The 19,558-nt window shown below is 33.4% G+C and overlaps 1 protein-coding gene across 1 annotated transcript in view; it reads right to left on the bottom strand.

Moving 5' to 3' along the window:
* Negr1 (neuronal growth regulator 1) overlaps positions 1 to 19,558 on the bottom strand; it is an 807,725-nt gene that overhangs the window by 482,095 nt on the left and 306,072 nt on the right. The gene's annotated exons all lie outside the window — the stretch shown is intronic.

The following is a 19,558-nucleotide window of genomic DNA, read 5'->3' as shown; positions in this document are numbered from 1 at the left end:
TTTCAGTTGAGAATCAAACTCCTTTTTTATCCTGTCTCGATGAAAAATCCTGACAAATAAATCTGAATGAAGTTAAGTTAGTTCAAATAACAATTTTCTGCATTAAAGCATATTTCTTTGTTTGAAATCATGAGAGGTAGTAAAGATCTCTGAGTTAGACTGATTTGACTCAATCCAATTCTAAGTATAATGTACCAGATGTGAAAAGTGTAGAATGTGTAGAATAGTGTCACTTTTTTTTTTTTTTAAATTACCCACTGGTGAGCCTGTGCACTGAAACTATAAACTGCATTTTATTGATAAAACCATAAACTGCTTTCACTGATGGCTGTCGTAATTAAATGTAGCAAAGCTCATATAATACTTTCAGGATCAATTTTTTTGCTGTCTTCTCAATAAACTGTCCAATAGTTTTTCTAGGGAGCATTCGTTTTTTCCGCAAATATTTATAAGGTACTTATTTATGGATTCAAAAGGTACTACTACCCTTTCTCTGTAAAAGTTTTAGTGTAGGGAGGAAGACAGTTGAGTAACCAATTATTACTGCACAGAGGAGAGAGTATTTTGATTAAACCCATGCAGACACATGAGAGACAAGAAACTGTTACTGGGAATGTGGAGAAAGACTTTCTGGAATAGGACATTTCTAAAATGGAGTGGAAGGCAGGACACTGAACAGAGATGTGATATGTGGGTAACACTAGGTAGAAGAAAGGGAGCAAGGCATTCCATGGAATCACAAAAAAGCATGGGATGTAGGGTAAGAGGGATGAGCCATATAATGATGGCAAGTGCAATAGCAATTAGTATATTTTAAGTCTGATTTTGAAGCCATTTATTCAAAGTCACATTCTATAACAAGATCCAAAATACCGCTTTGTATCCAAGAGCAGTCAAGCACTTGAAGATTTACAACAGAAGGCTGTGGTCATATGCCAGTGATTTTGCTGAGGCCTAGAATTCTATGTTTCATCTTGAAAACGTTCTGTTACAAATTAAAGACTGGTTTTCTTAAATGAGTACAAAGCACAGCTACAGAATGAAAACACACATACATTGAAATAGTTTGACAGCATTTCCACAGAATACCTTGGGGGATTGTACACAGTGTTTGAGATTGGTACAAAATTGCAAGCTGAAGGCAACAGGGCAGGCTGCCGCCAACTGTATGAAACTAATCACTGGGTGAAAAAGTAAGCAGCAAGGTATACTGCAGAATCTAATTTGCAGACAGCTTTACCATCCACAGAATCCAAACTAGTCAAAGTCGTAAAGGTCATTGTTAATTGAAAAGCTTTTCCTTATGTATTTAATGAAGAAAATGAAACCCCTTTAATGATATAATTGAACAATTACAGTATATTGTAATTTTAAATGATATGCAGAAAGAAGAGAGAGGGGGGATATTCCTCATTCTGCAAGATCACATTTGTGCTGCTGTAGAGTGGAACTCTAAATACCACGTGTAGGACTGTGTCATTTAGCATCTGGGTTCATCAAGTGTTTATTGTGTGACTGCTGCATTCATAGCCTTCACATTTTGTCCTGTTGGGTGCTCATTACAGCCTAGTAGGGTATGGACTGCTATGCCCTTCATCACTAGAAAACAAATGGAGATGTTTAGGTTAAAAGATTTTTCCAAGCCACATTATTAGTGGGTGGCAAAGTTGAATTTATAATCAAGTCTTCTCTTTCCACATTCAATGTCCTTTCCACTGTAATGCAGATCAAAGACTTTTTAAATGGGTTTCAGAAATGGGAAGATGATTAGAATGTTGCAGATATTACCGCAAGTAATTTCTTATTTACTGAATGTGACCAACTGCTTAACCTGTCCTATTCTAAAAGAAGCAGAAAATTAATTATTAATGGATATTTTACCATGGAAGTGTGATTTAAAGTACTCTGCTGGATATTTCCCTTTCCCTAGAGACAGTAGCAGCTTTACTTTTATGCTGGGGTGGAGGAAGACACTGGCTAAAAGAATAACCAGTAAGTCTTAGCATAAGCGTTATTCCTCTTTTCTGGCATTCCAAAACCCATCACAGAAGAATCCAACTTAACTACTTCACTGTGGGGGAAAGAAAGAAAGGGAGTCCTTTATGTCTCTTTGAGGAGGATAACTCTATTTCATAATGGTCATTGTTCCCACCCCAATGTTTTTCAAGATAAACATTAGAAAGAACCCGTGAATGAGACTCAACATACAAACCTGTGGGACTTCTCATCCAAGCGAATTTATAATGTAAAAAGGAGGACAAAGCATGTTCGTGAATAGCCATAATGCAGAACAGGGAGTGAAAATGAGGTCATTAAATTGTCATTCGTCCAGTTGGATCATTCCGAGGGTCTCAGAGTCTCTGGCTTCTGCCCATGATTTTATATTCAGTCCCTTCTCCCCACAATAAACGGAATAAACCTTTTAGATTTAAATCAGATCATCAACAACTTCCAGGTTGTTTCATTCATAAGTACACCAGATCCTGCTGATGACCAACCTGCCCCTGAGGCTCTCCTGCCCTTGTCTCCGCCACTCTCTTCCTCTCTGCTCTAGATCAATCTGCTGGGTGTGCTTCCAACAGGCCAGGTGTGCTTGCCTCTGCTGGTTTGCACTGGCTGTTTCTTCTGTTTGGAACTCTCTTCCCCCAGAATTCTGCACAAACGAATTGTTTCCTATCTGATTTGGGTCATCAAGATATCTAAGATATTAAATAGCAGAAATAATACCACTGTTCTCACAACTTTCATTTTATACAATATTTATTAGATAGATTTATTTTTCTTCCTCTCTCAGCTAGATGACCCAGGAATGTGTCTATTTGCTTGTTTCTGTGTATTCCAATGACCTACACATAATTGATAATAAATATAAAGGTGTGTTGAGTACTTGAATGAAGGCAAAAGTAAGATAGTTTTGGAAAAAGTAATAATAAAGTATATAAAAATTTCCCAAATGCAACATAGTGGGGAGGCAGGACCACACCCACAAAAACCATGATAGCACATAATTAAATGCAAATGTATGTAACAGAAACAATAACTGCTGTATGACATAAAGAATATGCTGAGTAATTTGAGCTCTATGTGAAGAACTGAGCTCAGCATTGAGGGAACAGAGGAAAGTGCTGAGTAAAGGCCAGAGATGGGAAGAGTGCAGGTGAACGAGCAATCATATACATAGCTACTTGAAATAAGAAAGCTTCAGCACTTGACTACACTTTATCGGTGGACATTCTGCATAGTATGTGCTAGGCACTTTGTTAGCCACTTTACTTTTATTATCCTATTTAATCCTCACATAACTCTTTGAACCATATGCCACTATTATCTTTATTTTATAGATGAAAAAACAAAGGGACTGATTGGTTGTGATTTGAACGAAACTCATTGTCTTCACTATTAACCAGTGACAAACTGTGCAAAAGGGTAAACCATTCTTGTTCAGAATGTAGTCCAAGGGAGAAACTTGGTAAAGTTGAAGTAGGCAAATCACTAATGGGCAGAATGAAGGCACATTTCCCTGATTGCAAAGTCATTTTTCTTCTCCGAACTTCGCACTGGAACATTTTAGCAGCTAATGATCTTGGGATCTCTTTGAAATATAGACAATGAAAGAATCTAAATAAAAATGCTCAATATGAATTATTCCTTAATTGAATATGGCATGGCTTTTCTTGAAAATATATATATATTTTTTCTCTTTTTCCACTTTAAAAAAAGCACTTGCTAGACTACCTACTTTTCAGGGTGATGAATAAAGAAATTCTAAAAATATGCTCTTCAGCAGAAGCTGTGTTAACACCATACCAAATATCACGACAAATACTTAAATTTTCAGTCAATCTTATGGATGTTTTGTATACATACTGCCAAACATCTGGCTGCTGGAACATGTACAGAAAATAGCTTGAACATTTCATTTTGTTTCACAGTTTGTAATTATATAAACCCAGGCTCTAGGAGTTAATGCTTTTCTAAGAAGGATGGCATTGCTGTTTCTGAACTCTTTCACCCTATAAATGATGTTACTATACATTGGGCAGCTCGAAACATGGGGATATGAAGCCCCATTTGACAAGCTGCTTGTTTCAACTGCAGGTGGAATAATTCTAACAGACTTGCCTGTGATACTACCTCCTGTGGTGATTAAGTCTGAAAGGTGGACATAAGAGTGTTTACGGGAAATTAGCCTATTTAGATTATTTATTATTTTTTAAAACTCTGTTAAGAAAAAAAAAATCTGTGACTTAGGAATGATTGTTTCCTTTTATATTTCTAATTCTCTGAACACATGCTGAACAAGAGCTTGAGCCCATAGCAGGATTTGCTCAACTCCGTGGAAATGGATCAGCTCTTCTCAAGCCATGTTGATTAATGAAAGCCCCTATTAAAAGCACAAATTAATAAGAGAAGGAAAGTATAAATTCCATGGATTCAAAGTTAAACCATGTGAAAACAATGTTTTTATGAAGGGATTTGGTCACTTAAGTACATTGCACTTCTTTGTCCCTTCATTGTATCACAAAGTTCTACTTTTGACAGAAGGAGAATTTTCAAAAGCATACAAAAATATTTAGAGCCCTTCATGCGAATTCTGCTCACAAGGAAAGTTTTCACACCATGACTACCAGGCCAAGGTAAGGTAAGAGAAATAAAGTGACAATTAAATGGAACAGAACAAATTCTGTTCCCTCTCCCACCTGTCTTTGTTTTTAAGATACTTTCTTTTAATATCTTTCGGGAAAGTTATTCCCTAGATGATATGTGTATGTATACATAAATTTGCATATAATTTATATATGCATAAATCATGACATGTATTTCATATATAGGAGCATTTTATATTCTATTATGATTGACTTACTATCTCAAGATTTCTCTTAGAACTAATCTGAGACAGAAATGATTTTCTTTATTTTGTTTCTGTTTTTGGTGCTGGGGATTGAATATGGACTGGGGACACTGAGCTACATCCCTAGCCCTTTTTATTTATTTATATTTTTAAATTTTGAGACAGGGTCTCACAAAGTTGTTTAGGGCCTCATTAAATTGCCGAGGCTGGCCTTAAATTTGCAGTCCTCCTGCCTCAAGTTCTTGAGTCACTGGAATTACAGGTGTTCTCCACCATGTCCTGCTCTCATTATTCTGGCAATAATTTTGGGTGTGGGAAACTTTGTCCAGGATGGTGGAAAATCTATATCAGCAATTTGTTTAATGAGTTTCAATTATTTAATGAAGAACTCACACTTATAAGTAAGAATAATGTTTAATTTTTTTTCAAATGAGCAATCTAGTAAAAAATACACTTCTGCAGTTAACAATTCAATACTGCTGTGCAGATAATAATACTAACACCACCAAACATGAGATACCTCTCTCTCTCTCTCTCTCTCTCTCTCTCTCTCTCTCTCTATATATATATATATATATATATATATATATATATATATATACACACATACACACACACACATACATGTTGTAGATGGAGGACACAATACCTTTATTTTTTATTTATTTGTTTTAGGTTGTGCTGGGGTTTGAACTCTGCCTCACACATACAAGGCAAGAGTTCTACCACTGACTCACAACCCCAGCCCCAATATCAAATACTTTTCTAAGGACATTGCATGTATTTTCCAGCCAATTCTCACAACAACTCTTAGAGGTAGGTACTGTCAAATACTATCATGCCCATTTTACAAGGAAGAAAGTGAGGTTCAGAGACATTAATAACTTATAGATGACTCGCACATTGAAACTTCCAATGTATAGAAATACTGAGGTCTTATACATTAAAACTCAATGCCCTAGTTACCTAAGTAATATTAATGTAACATTTACTTTTATTTTCAGGATGGGAGTTGGCCATATTTTACTTCTAATATAGTAGCAAAAAAGAAAAAAAAATTACCATGCAAATAACATTGATTTCTTATTTTGTGAGGGAAATAAATCTATTTTCTGTATATTTTATTCTAGTAATTCTTTGAGATAATATCCTTTTAAAAAAATTCTGGGTAAATGATTGAAAGATATCAGCTACTAGTAAGACCAAATTCTTAAACATCTTGGAAAATTTTGATGCTATAAGTTACAGGAGGAAAACCTAGAAAAAGAATAAGTTCTGTGAGTTTCTCTTGCTTTTTTTCATAAAGAACTGTATCTAATTGTTTCCTAATAGTTGGGAACTTTAATATAACGATGTGACATATAAATCTGTATTCTTTAGTCTTAATTTAATGCACAATTTAGTTATTTAAGCCTGTGTGTATGTATGCATATGTATTGATGTACGAGTGTATATATGTGGTATGTGTGTACAATTTCAATATGCATAGAGAATTATTCATATTTGAATTGGATTATGGATTTATCAATTTCTGAACACCTGAATCACTTATTTTAACTTATAATTAAAGCATGATTTTCTGCAAATTTCCCCAGATTGCTTTATCATATTCTTTGCATTGACATGTAATTCAAACTTCCATGTAACAATGTATTTATTTAGAAATAGCAATAACAAATATTTGAGGTGCTTGAATACATTATCTATAAACAATTCAACATGTAACTTAGCATTTCTAAGTAAAACAAGTGTGAGTAGAACAAAGGCTATTCTATATATTATGCTAAAAGAAACTGGGACATTCTGAGTGACAAAACAAATAAACAAAAAACTCTTCATTTTGGGCCTGTTACTAAACTCTAATAATCATCACCATTTCCTGACATCAATAAAAAGTTTCATTATTTTAAGATTATATCGGTTAAGAGGCATAGAAAACATTCTTATATATGATATCATTGAACACTCACAACATTCTGCATGGTAGGTAGGTCATATTATTCCTACACTAAAGACTGAGCCAGCATACCTCTAGGACTGACTAATGAAGCAGAGAATGTAAAGGTGATAAAAAGGAGGAGTTATCATATATTTGAGAAGTTAGTTTAGGAATAACTTTGTTGCAAAGCTTTACATATGGTACAAGTTGGAAATTTCTTTGTCATCTCTACTTCTTAATTTTTGAATTTAACTAAACCAGCTTGCTTTCTCCCACATGGACTTGAATGTGAGATATTTGGATCTGGAAGAGCTTCAAGATTTTTGCTAACTGGCAGGTGCTCTGAACCACTGTGGGGAGATTTCTATCTGCAAAGTGCTGTCTCCCTGGCAGCTGCTTCCTGGAGAAGTTGGACTTTCACCTCAGGAGCTATAAAGGGAAAGAAAACTATATTCAAAATGCATGCATGAGGGGTTTAAAATAGCAGTATCCAAGAGCAGGAATGCCATCAGGGCTAGAGACTCTCCTTTTGTCTAACCTCTTGGATGATAGGTAGAGACACCTCTTTTCCAAAGGGAATAAATGACATGGATTTTAAACCAAAAACAACATTAGCAACTCAACTCCTTTCCATCAAGCATCTTTTTGTCATTTAAAGTATTATATTTGCATATAAATAGAAGTGATAGAATAAGAAACATAAAATGGATATGCAGAAAGGCTTTAAATTCGTGTGTTTTGTCAAATTAAGTTTATGCTACTTTACAGTATCTCTGAATAGAGACATTTAAAAAACAATAAATTCTCTCTTTCTCTCCCTCTCTCCCTCTCTCCCTCTCTTCCTCTGCTTACAGTGATCTATATAGTTCCTGGTGGTCATGGTAAGATTTTTCTTTTTGCAATATTTTTCTAGTAAAAAAGTTTCCTGAGCACAAATTTTGTCTTATGAATAAAGAATGGCTACATAGCATAACTAATTAAGACTAGCCTTGCTATCATTAACTAAAATAACCATTAATCCATATTTATTATGTGCACTATTGTGAAAATGAAACCATAATTTTAAGGCATAGATGAACTATGCCTTAAAATGTAAATTGGGGCGTGTACCCAGAGGAGAAAAAAAGAACGTACTTTCAACCACCTCCCTACAAATAAATTTAAATTGATTACATTTTCCTAAAAGATGTTAAAAATAGTCACGAATTTGAGTCATTGCCAGATCTTATTATATATAGGGTTACTTTTTTTACAGTCTGCATAATGTAGTGATGATGTTGTAGAAACAATAAGACAAGAGGGCACTAGGAAAGTAGGAAACACTAAACTTTATTTTGCGGAGGGCCCAGAGGAGATTAGCACTCCAAAATTCTGAGTCCTGATCCACAGTTTCTCACAATATTTATGGGTTGTTTGATGTCATCTTAGACCCATCCTATCATTGGGGCTTTTTCCTCCTTTAAAAAAAAAAAAAAAAAATTCCTAATATGTGGCTGAAGACCTGTGAAGGGTCTCTAGCACACAGAACAGGTAAGAAGAAAACTCTTTTCACAGACATCTCTTACATTTCAGGAGGAATTAGTCAGACTCTTAGGGCAGTTAACGACAATGCAAAAGGTAGGAACCTATGGTTAATTAGGCTTCCTGGAGAAAGGCTAGGAGAGGTAAGGGGAACTGACCCCTTCCCCAGGCATTGGACTCTTACCATAACGATTTTGTAATTTCATTTCACAACCAGGTCTGGTTTTGTCTTAACAATGATAGTTAATATTGGGATTCAAATACCTTCTTTCTTGTGAAATCCTGGGCAAGTTAATTTCTTAGTTTTTTCCACCTGTATTATGGGGTTAGTAAAAGTACATAGGTGACAAAATTGTTATAAAGGTTAAATAAATTATTTGGATTAATGTAACAGGTATGTGGAAAGTATGTAAAGTTCACCACAACTACCCTACTTTACTGTAGTTAACTTTGCTAAACAAACAAAGCAAAACTATAGTCTCCAACATCATCAGCAAAAACTGTTATAAAATATAATTAGGAAAACAAAGAAACGTTCATACAGTATGAGCTGTCAGAGCACAGGGCTGGCTCACAGAGTTAATTTTGTAAATAACTGAATAATATATTTAACATTCTCCTACTTATCCTCCTTGAACAAGCGTACAAGTTTTTTTTCTTTTTAATATTTCTCCATTTTATGAGCAGAAAATGTTTATAAACAGGGTATTGGTGTATAAAAATACCTAAAAAGTTACATTAGGACTCAAAAATTTGTATTCAGAAACCAAATCTCTATTTTACCCGTAATTGTTTGGGGCAAATAATTCAACTTCTATGGTGGCTTTATTTACATATTTGCAAAATGGAAGTATAGCATCTGTTTTAAATAACTACTAATTTGATATGAGATCCAAGAGGTAGTACAAAGGAGACATGTATATAAAATTGTAAAGTTATAGACAGAATTATGAATGTAAATTTTTTATAATTATTATAAGATTCTATGGATTAATTCTTCTCAGAACGTTAGGACAGGATTATGAATCTCTAAAGACTAAGCACAATGATCTTCCCAAATCTATGGAAATGATATAGTTACAAATTTTTTTCTTTCATGACCCATGAAACAATTTTGTAAATTATGTATAACCCTGAATTGTCTACCTAATTTTTTTCAAACTTGAGGTCTTGCAAATCTATACTTTTTATTACTATAAATATGTCCAATTTAAAATAAAATTGTCAATTTTTATATTAAATGTGTTCAAAGAAATCTCAATAACAAAGTGGTTTGAGGTTCACTTAACAGTCTATAAATAAACATGAACACGCTCTACTTCAAAAGAAGTTACACTATTTCTTTTTTTAATCTTACAAGTATTAATATTATAAATATTATATTGCTTCTGCTATGTAATTTGATCTTAATATTATTTTTATTTTGTCTTTTATTGATATCTTATTTTCTCTGCTATAAGATTACACATACAAATCAGCATCAAAAACTGAGATCTTGAAAATCAAAGTAAAAAATATTGTTTAGATTATTTTTATAATTGTTAATAGTATACAACTGATCAAATCACATATCTCACACATTTTGATAAATATTTATTAAAGATATTTTTATTTTATACATTTATTAATGGATGTGTTAATGTTTTATCTTCACAAATAGACAAACTTTCTTACTCAAATGAGTAAACATTTTGCTTAGGCAAAAACAGTGTTCAGAATCAATTCTTCCTAGGTTTTGTTTTTGTCGATAGAAACCATAAGAAAACTTGCTTTTGTAAATGGAAGGAATTCTATTACACCAATGCCACTCAATTCTTTAACTTCATAAGAGTGATGAGAAAAAAATTATAGTCATCTATCACCAAAAATCATTCCAAATGCTCTATCAGTTGGAGACTTAATTATATCACTCACAGAAGTGTTGAAAACTGCCAGTATTTTACAAAAGATTTTACTAACCTGTAGATATTATCTCAACATCAATATTTTAAATAATCTCTGTGTTTCATTTCAAATCTTTTGGTTAGACACTTTGGGCCAAGGCCCATGATATGACTGTACATTTATTTTTTTGAAAGAATACTGTGAAAGCAGGTGGTAGGAATGGGATCCAGTTCAATCATAGAACTGTTTGCAGGCAGCTGAGACTTGGGAAAAAACACATATGAAAATTTAAGGTCTAAAAATTTCCTAGACCAAGCTGGGTGTGGTGGTGGACGCCTATAATTCCTGGGGCTCAGGAAGATGAGCGATTGTGAATTCAAAGCCTATGTCAGCAAAAGCAAGGCGCTAAGCAACTCAGTGAAACCCAATCTCTAAATAAAAATACAAAATAGGGCTGGGGATATGGTTCAGTGTTTGAATGCCCCTGAATTCTAATCCCTGGTACTAAAAAATAAATAAATAAAAATAAAAAACCCAAAACAAACAAAAATTTCTTGGACCAGGTGCAGTAGCACATGCCTGTACTCCCAATGACTGGGGAGACTGAGGCAAGAGGATTGCAAGTTCAAAGCCAGCCTCAGCAATTTAGTGAGGCTCTAAGCGACTTAGAGAAATCTTGTCTTAAAATTAAAATAAAAGGGTTGGGGAAGTGGCTCAAAAGTTAAGTGCCTCTAGGTTCAATTCCTGGTACCAAAAAAAAAAAAATTTAGAACTGTGTTCATATATAGTCCTTAGAAAGTCATCATGTACCTAACTGTATTTGAAGCCCAGAATATTGTATTTTTTTAAATATTCTTCTACTATTATCAGTATATTTGTCTCCATTTCCGCCCCTTTCAATCTCTGGTGTCTATCCCCATATGCATGTGGTAAACAGACATCTGAGTTTGTATGAGAGTTAGTGGAATATTAGTTTACACATTCAGGGTAGTGCCCTGAAGACATTAATTATTAATAGGGATGGTTTTTATACAGCCGCTTAAAAGTCTTTTCACTTCAATCTGAGTTAAGTCTATGTTCAAAGTTGCTAAAAATTTTTTAAAATAAAACAAAACTGGGGTATAGTGGGATATATTTTAACTGTGCATGTACCAGTAATTATTTATCATATTTCTTGAAATTAATAATAGTGTTCCATTAATTTTGCTAAATCTTATGAACTTGATTATCCCTTATATTTACTTAATATTCATATATATTTTAAAAAGTTATGATAATATTCATGTACTTCAAATACTTTTAAATATATGGCAGTCTTATTTCTCATTTGAAAAATTTAAAAATATTTATCTTTTCTCTGTAACCAACTCTTGAGTCATCGTTAAATCTTCTCTCCTTCAAGAGATATGTATGTGCTTCAAGAAAGAGGTGTGTGTGAATGAGAGAGACGACATTTGTTACAAAAATGAACAGAAATAAAAATGAATATTTACAATTATGAGCATAGTGCTGGAAAGCATAGTTTAAATATGTAACCAACATACAATTTAAGTTAATTTAATCTGAACTTTTTCCTACAAAGCAGAATCTCCCCAAATATCAATGCTTCCCCTGCTAGAGGAAGCATCCAACATCAGCATCTACTGGACAGCTGGACCTGTCATATCTCAGTGCCTGACTAGCTCAGGAAAGCAAGTGCCTCCAAGGGTTATAAAAATCCACTGTGATTTAGGAAAAGCTAAGATTCCATCCATGAATTTCTGGCTGGACCTCTCTTTACAAGATTACTGCCTATTTTCCTATTCCCATGACTAATCATCTCTCAAGGTCAGAATTCTGTGTTATTTGTAATTACTTCCTTGAGTCACTCTAAAAAGTAAACCTGAAAAGCAAAGAAGACTTGTTCTCCAAAAACAAGTGAACTAGAATTTGAGAATGTTGATAGGTACAAAGACATCTGTACCTTCAATGCAGAACAACTTTGTGTTGAATCACAGTTCTTCCCGTCACTTACTAACTTTATGGATTTGAGAGCTAAATTCTTCTGCCTTCACATCCGCTTCTTTAAAATGGGAATAGAAACGTGATTAAAAGAGCTATTTTGTGAAGATTGACTGAAATGTCCCATGTGAAAAGATCAAAGCAATGAACCTTAGATATCATTTTTTGTTTTGGGGGTAGGGGAGGAAGTTCTCCCTGCAGCTGCCATTCCATACTCCAGATTTGGAGAACCCCTCCTAAAGCTTGCATTGACCCACATCTTAGCTACTTTGCTCACTTAGAGTGCACTGTAAAAATCACTCATTCAATCACATTTTGTTCTTCCTAAACTATAAAAGAAAACCCAGTTTAACTTATTTTTTGTGATACCCATTAAGGAGCAAAATGTTTGCCATATAGTTGGCACTTAAAACACACAAACACACACACACACACACACACACACACACTATACACACACAATTTACATATTTAGTAAATTCCATATTTACAATTCCAAATGAAAAATGTATTTGGTATATAAAAGAAAAAACAACACATTATGCTGGAAACAAAAATTGTTGAAATAGGTCAGGGGAGGTTTTGTTTAAGAGGTAGCTCTGGCATCTACCTTACTCTTTTGTTCTTTGGATCATTACCCCTGATTATCCAAAATTGAAGCACACACGGGAATTTCTGGATGTTGTCTATGGTTCAAAAATGGAACATATCATTCAGAACAAACAGGAACACCCATTATCTATAGAGTTTACTTGTACCTGCTTGTTAATTTTACTTTAAAAGTATCTAAGTGGTGCTAAATTCTAGCTCTGCCATAATGAAAGTAGAGCAAACTGCTATTTATCTAAAAAAAAAAAAATACTGGAAGCCACTCATATGGTGGTATTTTCTTTCCTATATTTCCAGAGCTATGTGAGAATAACTCAGATGCTAGATTAAATACATAAGGAGTGGGTGAGGAGGAGGCATGAAGAAAACTCAATAAATGAACAAATGTTTTGTTAAAATCTGGGGAAACCTTACCCATCTGGGTTTAATTTAATTTAAACAATATGGTATTTTTAATTATCACTTTTGCAAATTCAACATGGTTTCTCCCCCATTTTTGTTTTGATGAATTACAAACTTTGTCTTGATGAAATATTACCAAAATGCATGTAGTTTTAGAGTTCTCCATTCATGAAAGTCTTTCATTTTTTATCAAAAAGTAAATTTGTCCTTCAGTGGCCTTAGGTCTACCTTTATTTTTTTGTTGAACATGTAAGTGACTACCCTTAGTAAGACTTGCAGTTAGCATAACACAATTAATTATCATAAATGTGTAATAATTATAAATTAGAGAAGGAAAGGAAGAAAAATGGAGATCCAGTGCTTTTTTTTAAAACTAGGAATATAAAAAAGTACCATGCCCTGAGAATTGGAAAGGTTACTACATTTGAAATTCTTTTTAACTAGGAATATTTTTATCCTCAAATACTCTGTTTTATTCTTGAACTGGTTTCCTATAAGGAACTCCTTACTGTGTTCTCTATAGTTCTCTACCTTAGCCATTAATCTCTCATGTGAAGCTGTCAAAATCTTTTATGAAAATCGAAATGTACTATATCCACTTTTCTTATCTTTCACGGTGTATTATTTTTAAGCAGCCTAGCAAGTTAGTTAAGCACAAACTGCCTTGTAAAAATCATGTTAGGAATACATCCACACTTTCCTCAGCTTTTATTCTGTTACCCATGTTTCATGTTGGTCTTTGCAATCAATACCAAACCCACAGGTCTATTGTTCCTGGTGTTGCTTGTTTCATGAAGCCCTTAATTTATGACTCTCTTCTAATTTAAAATGACTTCATGGATGTCACACTAATTATGCAGACATAACCTTTTTTTCTCCCTCTATAATTGTCCTAATTTTGAGTTCTTCAAAGGCACTATTGTACTTTTATTTTTGCTAAATCATTAGTTTATCATGTTTGTTTTCAAGATTTCAGATCAATATTACACAATTCTTTAAAGGCCCGCCTTCTTTTTCATATACTTTGTTCAAAAGGGAAAAAGATGAGTTGTAAAATAAATGTGGACTTTATGCGCACCTAATAGATTCCAAAGTGGCATTTTATTGAGTTATAAGTAAATGAATTGATTAAATTTCCTTTGAAATATACACTGACCCAATAATTAAAAGAAACCATTTTTGGCAAAGCACATTTTTGATTGTGCCAAACAGCAAATTGTCTTACACATAATGAGAAACATTTGTCTTTCATCTTTAGCAATGGCTGAAAGTCATCATTATCTAACAGATGCTCAGTGACCCTTGTGAAATGAGCTGGTCATCCCATAAGCTATTAATGGGCAAGCAAGTATATCTGGCAAATCAAGATATTATCAATAATTAAACTTCACTTTTGTTTTTAAACAGAGAAAACAAGGTGAAACCAAAATATACCCAATTGTACTGAGAAATAATAATACTTCAAAATTCAAGGTTTGTATTTTGGGTGCCAGTGAGTCAATTCTCATTTTGATTCATTCAACCAATTAGCTTTTTTGAGCTCTGACTCTACAGATATTCTAGAAACTTAGGGTAAAATAAAGTTCCTTGCTTTCAATATGCTTACATCCTAAAAGGGCAGGTAAGCAAAGTATTTACTCCATGATCACCATGATGCACATAATAGAAGTATCATAAGCGACACAACGGTTTATAGGACTTCATTATGGTTTAGGACTTTGTTATGGTTCAGATATTAGGTGTCTGCCAAAAGTTGATGTCTGAGATAATATAAGAAGGTTTATAGGAGAAATGATTGTATTATGAGAACCTATACTCAATCAGTGAATTAATTCCATAATGGGATTAATTGAGTGAAGGCAGGTAGGATGTGGCTGGAGATGGGTCATTGGGGGCGTGCCTTTTGAATATATATTTTGTATCTGGCAAGTTGAATCTCTCTCTCTGCTCCCTTATCATCATGTGAGCCACTTCCCTCTGCCACACTCTTTCACCATGATGTTCTGCTTCATTTCGAGCCCTGAGGAAGGAGGAGTCCTGCCTTCTATGGACTGAGACCTCTGAAACTGTGAGCCTCTAAATAACGTTTTCCTCCCCTAAAATTGTTCTCATCAGGTCTTTTGGTCACAGCAGTGAAAAAGCTGACTAAAACAGACTTCAAGAAAGGAGAGATCATACCTCATTGCATTAGAATTAGGAAAGTTACCTGGACAAATAGGAATGTGAGCGGCTCTATATGGACAAGAATCATTTAGAGTTACAAAGGGGATGAATAAGAGCTGTTGATAGAACTGTTCTCAGCAGGAAAGACTAGAAGAAGTACAGAGAAGAAGGTACAAAATGGAAAGAAAAGTTCTGCAATCACATGCAATCTGATAGGGTGATTGGAAGCGTATGACAGAAATGAAGAATAAAGTTCCAAAATTCAGTGGGAGGTACATGATAGATGGTTTTACATGCCATCAATTTTAAAATAACTTCAGGAGGCAATGGAGCTCTTTTAGAGTAGTTAAGGAATATTCTCGAAAAAAGTTTTGTGAGGAAGACTTTTTAAATTTTTTTTTTAATACAACCCATGAACGGGTAATAAGGTAAATGATTCCACCTGTACTATGTAATTTAAAATTTTTATAATAACTCTCTAGAGTGTATACTATTGTTTCTTTTATATGCCTAAAAAAGGACACTCCAGAGCTGTCAGTAACTGTCCCACAGTAGGAGAATCAGACAACGGCAGCATTCTAGCTGATCTCTTCATTCATCTGTTTATCCAACTGCTATTTCATCCAGCACTTACTGAACTTCCTTCTCTTTTCAGCACTGCCTTCTTGGTTAAGGACACGAGTTGGAAATATATGGTCCCAGAAATTCCAGGAATTTCAAGAATAATGAGACATATTTGAAAGCAGATTATAACAACATTCTGTTTTAGGTAGTATAACAAAGGATGGTAAAAAGTCCAAAGAAGATAAAGGAGGAAGTGAGTTGAAACAAGAATTCTTAAAAAGGCAGAATAGGTAGAATATGTGCTCATATTAGCCAGAGATCATGACAGCCCAGACTGGTTTGTCAACAGAAAATTTAAAGATAGATGGCAGTGCCATGATCAGGATAAGACTGTTAGTCTCAAAAGACATGTGATCTGGTACAAAACAAGAGTGAATGAATGACACTAACTGGTTGAACTTAGGTACCTGGAAAAATACAAGCACTACCTAAATTTAGTGAAATTTGGAAGAGGACTAAGTTTAAGAGTATGGATGATAATTAGTTTCTTTTAATGTATTTGAGATATAGACAGAATCACCAGGAGGAGGCTGTCAACTAGTTCAGTCACTAGGAAAAATATACATTTGGAAATTATTTTAATAAATGTAAGCATGTCATTCTATGGAACATTATCAATAGGGAGGAATTTTAAAAATAGAAACATGTAGCTACAACACATTTTGGTATTGAAAATGGTAGGAAAAATAGAAAAAGAACAATTTTAATAAAAAAGGGGAGATCTTTAGTGTCAAACACGACAAAGATATTGAACAGGAGGACTGAAAACACTAACCAGAAAATACTTCTCAGTGGCATTACCAAGAGCATTTTTAGTAGAGTGGGGACAATGTCAGGATGCAAGACTTTTAAAAGGCTTTTATGGAAGAGAAAGAAGATGAACAGAAAACTCCTTCCGTTAGTGCTCAATCTTAGTCTTATTGCAAGAAGTAGATTTATATAAAATTGAAACTTTTAATAGCTTTTCAATCATCCTCCTTTTTGATCTCATTACATTTTAATGTCTCTAAGTTTGCTTCCTTTAAATTGTTCCTTATATAGAGCAGACTATATTTATAAATAAAACTGAGCAATTAGATGATCTAGATGGTCTGTAGTCTTTGAAACTAGAAATCACAACCACTCTATTTGATGGCCGTTGAGTTGGCAAGCATCGTTTAATTGCTGACAATTTTATTTCAAAAATTATATTCAAAGTCTGTGTTCAGCCAACTAACATTTTGTATTAAACTCTAGAGTCTAACCAATGTTTCTATCCTCAAAATAATAGAATTTGTGAATACTTGAGTTCCATTTCCTTCAAATTATTTGAATAATTTTAAGTATGTAGAAGGAGGAAAGCATCTGACATCATTTATTATTCATTCGGAGCCTTGGGACAAATAATAATTAGACTTCCTATCATTACACTTTTAATTAGTATATCGAAGGTTTTTTTTAATAATAAACATTTATCAACAGAGGCCATGTGGCTGTTTCTTGTTGATATTAAAAATCAGGACCAACCAGAGAAGAGAGTTTTTGTTTACTTGAAAGAAAAGGATTTTCATATCAATTGATTTGTTATAGAAATGAAAACTTTCACATCAATTGATTTATTATATAGTGATTATCATGTATCCAACTTTCCTGTCTTCTTACTAGACCAACCCTACAGGTCATAAATTAAGAAGTCGAAAATTTGAATAACAATATATTGAAGTTGGATAGATATAATCCTAAACAAAATGAAAGAGCAAAAAAAAAAAAAAAAAAATCTTGCTGATCTAAGGAATTATCAGAATAGTTCACATACATAATAACCTTAGAATTAATGAATATTAAATTGAGAATGAGGAAACTTGGAATAATTATCATTTCCAATAATCAATGCTTTTCTGACTTCCCAAAAAGGAAACTGGAGAAATCAATATATTAAAACAAAAAATCCACTTGAGCATGTTGTCAAAAGTGCAATTATACAATCATAATAAAAAGTGCTTAAGTCTTGTGACTGAGGCACACACAGTAATGATCAAATTACAGTTAACGATCAGCACTACATCATTAATTCCACGAAATGTACTCAGTGACATATTAAGCACTAGTTAAATATGCAAAAGTACTTTATAAGAAGTTAGTGTTGTTAAATTTTACACAAAGATAAAATGCATCTCAAAGAAATTAATAGTTCAAAGTAGCAAGCTACGTATAGGTGGAGTTGGAATTAGTTCCAAATGAATCCAAGTCCCTGGCCCTTTCTATCATATTCTCCATACTAGTATAAAAATTATAATCTTCTAAGATATCCTTCAATTTATCCCTATGCAACTGAGCATCATTTTTTATCCTATACCGAATTGTCTAAGAGGCCAGGAAATTAACAATGTTTTTTGGTAGGCCAAGGTCAGTTTGTGGGTCCAAAGGCACAGTCAGTAAAGGAACAGAAAAAAAAAAAAAAAAAAAAAGAGAATACAAAGCAGAAAGTAATTCTCTGATGTGGTAGTAGATAAATGCTTGAGTATTGACATTATCCCTTTCTAGCCTACAGCTATAAATAGCAGTGAACTCTGGACTCTAGGATTATCTGACGTGACAGATTACAAACTCCCTGAAGGTAGTCATAACCACAAAGGTGAAGCAGATCTCCCTGCAGAACAAAAATGTGGATTGCATCTATGCACTTATTTCTTATATAACCTTCAAATTGCTTGTTTGTTCACTTAATGAACCAATATCAGTTATTTGTGATTTGGCCTAAGATCTGTCTTCTGCCTTAGCATTAAAAGAATAAATATTATTAATTTTATAATTTGTACTTTTGTATTCACTTTTCTCAAAATAGTTTAGCACTGGAAATTATTAGAGTGGTATCTGTCAAAACATCTTAGTTATAGGTTAGCAGTGACACTGACCATGATACACATCTTTGTTGTCAATTCTTCTCGTGCTTTTGTGGCTGATAACATGAAATTTAGTTTTCACAGAACCTTCAACCTAGTTAAATACACTGTTGCTGATAAAAGAAAAGGTTTATAAACAAAACATACTTCTATGCAGAGGCTTATGTTCACACATTGTCTATATAAAACATTTGTTCTCTTTTTAAAACTGAAGATATGCTGAAGGCAGCATTAAAATGATAAATTCAATTTCTTCTCATTTGTGTTTTCCAGTAATCCAGGTATATCTCAAGTACAGGCAAAAATTACATTGATTAGTTTGGGTAACTAGATGATATTAAAGAAAACTAAATTTTTTTTTCTGATTTATTTCAATACTAAACATACCTTTAGTATGTCAACTTGCTTACCAAGTTTTGAGTACAAAGATTTTCTTGAAACCAGTATCGTCACAGAGGCTAGCACTTTCTGATACCTATCAAGTACTCTATAATTACTGGTTGATTATATTATTAATTGAATAAATCATCTTTTACCATGATTATTAAAGATAAAAGTTAGAAATATATTCAAGTTTAGTAAAGGATATTAAAAAATCACCAAACCAAATAAAAAATGATTAAGTAACATTATTTTACAAAACTAAATGCTAAACATTCTTTTTTTTTCTTTTTTTCTTTT

This window comes from Sciurus carolinensis, chromosome 1 (assembly GCF_902686445.1).
Source record: "Sciurus carolinensis chromosome 1, mSciCar1.2, whole genome shotgun sequence".
NCBI classification, from domain to species: domain Eukaryota; kingdom Metazoa; phylum Chordata; class Mammalia; order Rodentia; family Sciuridae; genus Sciurus; species Sciurus carolinensis.
The sequence above is the reverse complement of the archived record's forward strand: the minus strand, read 5'-3'. Positions and strand labels throughout refer to the sequence as shown.